Consider the following 8,580-nt stretch of genomic DNA (forward strand, 5'->3'; position numbering starts at 1 on the left):
CTGTGCGCCACCTCCCGGCTGCGCCGCCGTGGGGTCACCGCCGCCATCATCTGAGGCAGCTACTCCACTTCTGACCCACCTTATCCCTACTGCCTACCTAGTCCCATTTCCCATCTCTGCCCTGCATTCTAGGTTACCAACCTCTGCTCCAATTCTGTTTTATTCCCTTAGTTTATTTCTGTTATTAGTTGCTGTTAGTTTTTATTAGTTAGTTAGAATTTGATTAGGATTGTTAGGATAGATAGAAATTTCTGCTGTTAGGTAGCTAGGATGTGGTTAGAGAATTCTAGGCCTGATAATTGTGCCGTATTTGTTTACCTAACTGAGCTTATGTTGATTGACTGCTGAGTGGTATGATCATAGTTTGCCCTGTTTGTTGTTACCTGCTGCATTTCTCACTAAGTAATTGTGTTGCTACTGCCTGGTTATGTAACTATCACTTGGTTATTGTCTTGTGGATTCATATACCTTTCCTATTTTTTTCTGCCTATCTGGGAACGTCCAATATTATGCCGGAATGCTGCCCGATTTTCCCAAAACTGTTTTTAACTTCACATTCCCACTCCGGATTGAACTTGGTGGTTTCAAATTACTTTTTGCTGCACCCACACCAAGTTCAGCCCCCGGGACACTTGGGTCAGTTTTTCTATTTTCATTTTGGTTCTCATGATTAGTAGTAACTAAAAGAACTCCAGGAAATGCTTAAATGTTGCATTGAACCATAATTTGCAATTTTCTTTTACATTGTGCATTCTTTCACAATAATTTCACTCTATTTGGTTTTCACCCCTTCACAATTACACCAATGCACTCTATTGCTTACAACATCAATTATTGCACACCCAATGGCCAAAGCATTGACTGATGACTTGTTTCCAATTAATTACTTTTCTTGCAATTTCATATTTCATCATCAATGACTGCACTTCCCTCATGTATGTGAACATGCTTGTTGCACCCATTATGCAATTCTCTGTTAATTAGGCTATTCTCCATCATACCACTAACTTGCAATTTCAATTTTTTTTCTAACTCACTAACTTGTCTAACCTACTAACTTCACTTTTCAGTTCACCTAACTCTCTAACTATTCTTTTGAGGTGTGCTGATGAATATGCCTAATGCATGAGTTTTATGTTACATTAGTTGCAATGTTGAATTCTTGGTTTATGGCTATGTTTTCTGTGCTTACTTGCATTCCAAGTTTTCAATTTTGGTTCACAACATGATGAACTGCCATTTACTTTGCATCCTGAACATGCTTTCCCCTTGCTTCTTGCTACTTGCATACTTTTTTATTCTCTATCATACTCTATTTTCAGGATGTCGGCTAAAGGAAAAGGCAAGGCCACCTCCAGAAAGAGGAAAAGGGCCCCAGATTCCACTTTCTCTCCCTATGTTGACTATTCTAAAAACCCTATTGATGATGTGGAGAGGGCAATCCAATCCCTGCCTGCCCAGGATTCAGTCAAGTTCCCGAATCTCTACTGTGAACTTCGATTCCCAAGCTATAACTCAAAGAACTTGAACATTGAAAAGAAGTTGGCCTTTCCATCTAACCTGAGGCAAACGATTAATAACCACATTGAGAGGATGGGTTTAGACTTTGTGGATCGAGAGCTCAGCAGGGTGAACCGGTCTTGGGTGCAGGAATTCTATTGCAACTTCTTCCGCCACACCCTTGATTCGGTTCTGGTTAGAGGTATTCAGGTGCCCATCACTGAGCAGGCTATTGAGGACGCCCTTACTTGTAGGCCCAAGGCGGGTGATACTGATGCCTTCGAGTAGGCCGAGGTGGCGCTCCACTGCATGACCTTCGATTTTTATGCTTTGAGGGCAGTGGTAGCTACCCCGGAGGCTCCTTGGGTTATGGATGCAGAAAACAGGGCACCCAAGGGGATGTGCTTTATCTATCTGAGTAAAGAAGCCAAGAAATGGTAATAGATTTTCGCCCACTACCTCATGCCGACTACCCAATTTTCAGAGATCCCTGTGGCTATGTTGATCCTGATCAGCTGCGTGCTAGAGGGGAAGGAGGTCTATTTCCCCCGGCTGATCAGGTGGTTCATGTGGCGGGCCCACATCAGAGGTATCTTTCTATTTCCCGTCTTTGTCACCCAGATGATTCAGTGGGCCGATGTTCAGTGGCTACCGGATGACGTGTCACCGCCCCCACCGCTCCCTGAGAAGGAGCCGGAGACCATTCTATGGGGGTCCTGGGTGAACGAAAAGCCTCCTTCCCGGCGCAGATCTCGGGCTAGAGCAGCAGAGGAGGGAGCTGGACCCTTTTCATCATCAGCCCTAGCAGGACCATCTACATCAGCAGCTGCAGCAGCACTTCCTTTACCATCACCACCACCAGCACCTCAGCCGACTTACTTACTGGTTCAGCGTCTTCTCCGGTTCATGGAGCGCAGCAAGTGCCAGATCATGCGTCGCCTGGACCGGATTGACCAGATTTTTGTGGCCCAGGGTCTTGAGCTGCCCCCTCTTCCAGAGTCCTCTGGTTCAGATGAGGAGACCCACGAGGAGGAGCATGCGGATTTACATGATGAGGAGACTCATGAGGAGGAGCCACTTCACGTGGAGACCACAGACCCAGACTACTCAGGAGACACCTCAGCCACAGCCCCAGCCAGAGCCAGAGCCGACCGGCGTACCTCTCCCTGAGCCTGAGGATTAGCATCGGGGACGGTGCTTGATCTTAAGTGTGGGGAGGTTGCCGTTGGCACCATTGGTGGATCGGTGAACATTTTGGCATATTTCCTAGTTATATTCTCCTAGTTATCTTGTTTTGCACACTGTTGTATATATTGGTTGTTTTGGATTACCTTGGATACTTTTGCCTTAGTTGTTGCATACTTTGTCATTTTGGATGTTAGGTATTTTGGATGCTAGATTTCATACTTTAGTTGGATTTTTTTTATATAGTTATTTTTTAGCTTGTGGTTGTGATTAGAAATTATTTTGGGATTCTTAAGACCTAGTTTACCCCCTTTTGCCTGTAAACTTGTTTTGATTGGAAAAGGAAAGGGTAAACTAAGGAATCTTTGAACCTTTTCAATCACAACAATGCTTAGTCAAAATGATGAAATCTTTCCAAGGAATCCATCTAGAGAGCACAACCCAATTGATTGAAAAACTCTTGAAACTTGCTTGAATTCATATTTTGTGAAAGATGTATTGAGCTAAGAACACAAGCATGTGAGATTTGAGCCTATTGATGTGGTTACATTTTATAACCACCCATTTTTCATTCTTGTGTGTGATTGTTCTCTTCCTATGATTGTGATCCTTAGTTTGTTTGATTCTCTATGTCCATTTATTCCTTGTATTCATGCATTTATATGATTGAGGCCATCATTTCATTAGCTCACTTACCCAAATAGCCTACCTTTTATCTTCCATTGTTAGCAAATTTGAGCCTACGATTAACCCACTTGTTCATAATTGCACATTACAAGCCTTGAAGCGGAAAATAATAAATGTCCTTTATTTGGATCTTTGATTGGCTTAGGCTAGTGAGTATGAGTATCATCCAAGTGTGGGAAAACTTGGGACATTGGTTAGGATAAAAGGGTATTTTTGTTTTGTATTTCTATATTTGGGAATTGGGTACATGCTCATGTGTTAATTAAATGTAAAACCATATGCATTGATACTTTTGTTTATACTTTATTGCAAAAAAAATGAGAAAATAAAAAGAAAGAAAAAAATATATGTAGACATCAAAAGAAAAAGAAAAAAATAGAAAGAAAAGAAAAAGAAAAGAAAAGTAACAAAAAGGGGACAAAATGCCCCAAGTTAATCTCAATAAAATCAATGCATATGTGTTGTGATCAAGGAAAAATGCATGAGTATGTAAAAATGTGAGAAAAATGGGTAGTTAGGTTAGCTTTAAAATTGTATAGGATGTCATAGGTTAGGTGGGAAGTTTAAGCTTATCAAAGATTCAAATTTCAAGCTCACTTAACCATATATGCATCCTACCTTGACCCTAACCCCATTACAACCTATGCAAAAGACCTCATGATGAATGAATGCATACATTGAATGGTTGTTGATTGTTAGATGAAGAAAAAATTTTGGAAAATGTGATTAGGAGAGAATTGAGTGAGTAAACCCCTAAACACTTGAGTGAATAGAGCGGATACACATCCGGTGAGGGTTCAATAGCTCAATTACATGTATTCACCCATATTATCTATATTATTGCAAGTTTGAAATTCTTTTGATAATTCAATACAATTGTGGTTTGAACTTGATCCCTATTACTCTAGCTCTTATGCTCATATATATATATTCTCTTGGAAGTTGAATTGTTTTAACCAAGCATTTGCATTCAACATAGGTAGTTGCATTAGATAGGATTCATGTAGTTTAGTTGCATGATAAACCCATATTTTATGATATATTATGTGCCTAATTTAAGTGATTTATTTACTCCTTCACTCACTTATTCATATTAATTGCATGGTTTTACTTTCCCTTTCTTATTATGTGATGTAAGTGAAAAGCATGTTTCCTATGCTTTAAAAGTAATTATTTTAATTTCCCTTTATTACCATTCGATGCCCTGATTCGTGTGTTGAGTAGTTTCAGATCTTCTAAGGCAGGAATGACTTAAAGGATGGAAAGAAAACATACAAAATTGGAAGGAAAGCATAAAACGGAGTTTTTGAAGAAACAGGCAGTGACGCGATCGCATGGACGACGCGGTCGCATGCCAGCACGGATTAACAGCGACGCGACCGCGTGCTTGACGCGATCGCGCGACAAGGAAAACTCCAATTGACGCGACCGCGTGACCCACACGGCCGCGTGACAGAGGCCACGCACCAGAAATTACAGAAAATGCTCCCAGCGATTTCTGAAGCCCTTTTTGGCCCAAATCCAAGTCCAGAAGGCACAGATCAGAGGTTATGAAGTGGGGGAATGCATCCATTCAGAGGAGAGTCTCCAATTAGTTACTATTCATGATTTAGATGTAGTTTTGAGGGAGGTTCTCTCCTCTCTCTTTAGGATTAGGATTTAGATTTAGGATTTTATCCGCTTTCAGGATTATCTTTTTTACCAGGTTCAACATTCCTTTTTATTTATCTTTTCAATTTAATTTATGAATTCTTCTATGTTACAGATTACTCTTTTGAATTAATGTTGTTTGAGGTATTTCAGTTTATTATTGCTCTCCTTTATTTATATTACTGTTGCTTCCAATCTGAAGACATTTTTATTCTAGTAGACTTATTTTTCCCTTTTGGTCTTGGTTAAGAAATCAGTAACTCAGGAGTTATCAAACTCAAGAAGATTGATAACCGTTATCTTTGCTAATTGAATTGAACTTCAATAATCCCAATCTTTCCTTAGGGATTAACTAGGATTTGAGGATCTAACTAATTAGTCAATTGACCTTCCCTTGCTCTAGCAAAGGTTAACTAAGTGGAATTAAGATTCAATTTTCATCATCATTGATAAGGATAATAATAAACCACTATTTTATGGTTTATATTGTGTTTAACTGTGTGGTTTTATCATGATCTTTACCTACTTATTCGTTAAATAAGCATGCATTTATAATTCCTTCCTAAAGTTATTGCATGATTGAAAACTTGCTTCCTAGAGACTTTTAATTATGTATTTTATTTCTTCTTTATTCCATTCGATGCCGTGATCTGTGTGTTAAGTGTTTCAGGCTTTATGGGGGCATGAATGAGTTGGAGATTGGAGAGGAAGCTTACAAAAATGGAAGGAACACAAGGAATTGAGGAGATGACCAGCGAGAAGTGACGCGGCCGCATGGATCACGTGACCGCGTGAAAGAAAGGAAATCGAGTGATGCGGCCTCATGGATGACGCGACCGCGTGGCAAAGCAGAAAGCCAAATGCGCGGCCGCATGGATGACGCGACCGCATGACATGCGCGATCTGCATAATCTGCGGAATCGCTGGGGGCGATTTCGGGCCCTATTTTGACCCAGTTTTCGGCCCAAAAAAGCAAACTAGAGCCAGAGAACATGCAGAAACCAACAATAGCATTCATTCCGCATAGTTTTAGTTTTCAGATCTAGTTTTCCTCTCCTCTAGGTTTTCTCTCTACACATTCATAGTTTTTAGGATTTGTTATGTTCATTGTTTTTTTGCATTAGGATATTGAGAAGAGTTATTGCCTCATCAAGACTTCGACATTCTAGTTCGTTCTCTTTACTTGTCTTTTACTCTTCCATGTTCCTTAATTTACTTAATTTTACTATTGGATTATTTTAGCATTTATTAATATAGGAATTACTTTTATTTTTAATTAATCTTTTGATCATTATTTATCATGTCTTTCCTTAATTCCCTTTCTTATGTTATGAATTCTTCATTTACAATGAGCGAGTAGTTCCCTAACTTGATGGAGAGTTGATTGAAAGGAACTCTTGAGTTAGGATTCTCAAGAGAGAGATTGTAATTGAGTTTATTGTTGGATTGCTCTCTAGTCACTAACACTAATCCTCCCAAGAGTGGATTGGAACTTGTGGATAGAACAACATTCCAACTCGTTTGACTTTCCCTTACTTAGTAAGGGATAACTAAACACAATAACCCTCAATTGTCAATTAATCTTGAGAGTACTCCAACACGAATAGGGCTTCCAGCTAATCAACTCCCAGTCAAGGCTTTTATTTAAATTTATATAAATTCTCTAATTTAATTTTCTGCCATTCAACTCAAACTTTTTTGAAAACATCTGATTAATAAAATAGCACACTTTTCTGCAACTCGTTGGGAGACGACCTAGGATTCATACTCCCAGTATTTTAATTTTAATTTCTGTGACACCCTTCTAAATTGATAAGCGGATTTCTGGTTGGTTGAGAACTATACTTGCAACGCATATTTTATAATCATTCTTAACTCGCCAATTTCCGCTCCCATCAGATAACTAGGATAGGACTTCTAATTTCTTATACCTTGCCAAAAATGTGTTTTACAGTTATTTATTTAAATTACAGTCTTTTACTTACTTTAATTGCAATTTAAATTACTTGTTCCTCATCTTCAAAACTCCAATTTACAATCTTCATAACCAATAATAAGAACATACTTCCCTGCAGTTCCTTGAGAAGACGACCTGAGGTTCGAATACTTCGGTTATCAATTTATTTAGGGGTTTGTTACTTGTGACAACCAAAACGTTTGTACGAAGGGATTTCTGTTGGTTTAGAAACTATATCTACAACGCGACTATTTTTATAAATTCTTTACTAGCAAAAATCCTAACGTCAAAATGGCGCCGTTGCCGGGGATCTGCAATTGTGTGCCTTATTATTGGTTATTGTAAATATTTTTCTTTTACTTGTTTATTTGTCTTTATTTTCCCTTTTTACTTCCATTAGCTACTATGAATTCTCACCCCTCTCGCTTCGAGTTTGGTTCTAATATTGTTGAAAGGAGTGAAAGTTATAACAGGAACATGCATCAAGGTCAGAGCAATCAAAGATGGATGGAGCCAAGAGGATCTGATCAACCCTTCAGGCAACAACATCCTCCAAGATATCATGGACAAAGACCATTCTACAATGTATACCAAGCAAATAAACATGGTGGACAACCTTGTAGTTACCAACAAGTCCCACCTTGTGCTTATAGGCCATACTCTCAACATAACTTTGAACCACCACACTCACAAGCTTCTTTTCACCATTCGCCACCATACGATCCTCATTTACCCCGATTCCAATCCAATTACTCCCAAACACCACCACTTCCCAATGTATCGCGTCCAAATCCAGCACCCCGAGAATCAGAGGTTTGCCTCAAGGAAACAGTAAATCAACTTCAAACAACCCTTTATCAACTGGAGCAAGCAATAAGTCAATTATCTTCTAGACGTTCGAACATTCAAGGACTTCCCACAACTCCGTATGGATAATCTAATGATGAGCGTAGCATGAGGGAGATACTAGAAACTCCAGTGGACAGAATAGAGCATGACTTCGTACTGGAACAAGTAGAGGAAGCTGTCATTACACAAGAAGAAGAGTTGGTTGAAGACCTAGGAGACGCTGAGCCTCCATGGGAATCCAGAGTTGTGGAGAATTCTGTCAAGGATGTTACAATTAATGCTAAGGAGGATAGTACACAGCCCCCAAGGCAAGTCTTTTATGAGGAACTAGATGGAACACTCCAAGAAACAAGTTTTCTTGATGATGATAATCTCGAGTCAAGTTCTCCTAGTAATGAACTTGCATCAGCAAGTGAATTCTCTGAGATCGAAGAATCTTCCCTAAGTGAATGCGAAGATGATGCGGAGGTAGATTTCTCTCAACCTCCCGTTTATGACTTAAGTGACGAGGAAGACATAGAAGGCTTTGATTAGGACATGGATGCAATTGAAGAAGTCTGCAAGGAAGTGAAGAAATTCACAGAAGAGCACAAGGGAGTAGAACTCACATAACCACTGGAAACACCTATCCCAAGGCCATTACCACCTAATACATGCTTCAAGTGGGTACAATCCTTAACATTTATCTTTACTTTTCCGCTTGAATATGGTTTGCTTGAAACAGATGGCTGATGCCAAGGCATCTTAGGCTA

The sequence above is a fragment of the Arachis ipaensis genome, chromosome B2, assembly GCF_059453495.1.
Source record: "Arachis ipaensis isolate K30076 ecotype BB chromosome B2, ASM5945349v1, whole genome shotgun sequence".
Classification (NCBI taxonomy): Eukaryota; Viridiplantae; Streptophyta; class Magnoliopsida; order Fabales; family Fabaceae; genus Arachis; species Arachis ipaensis.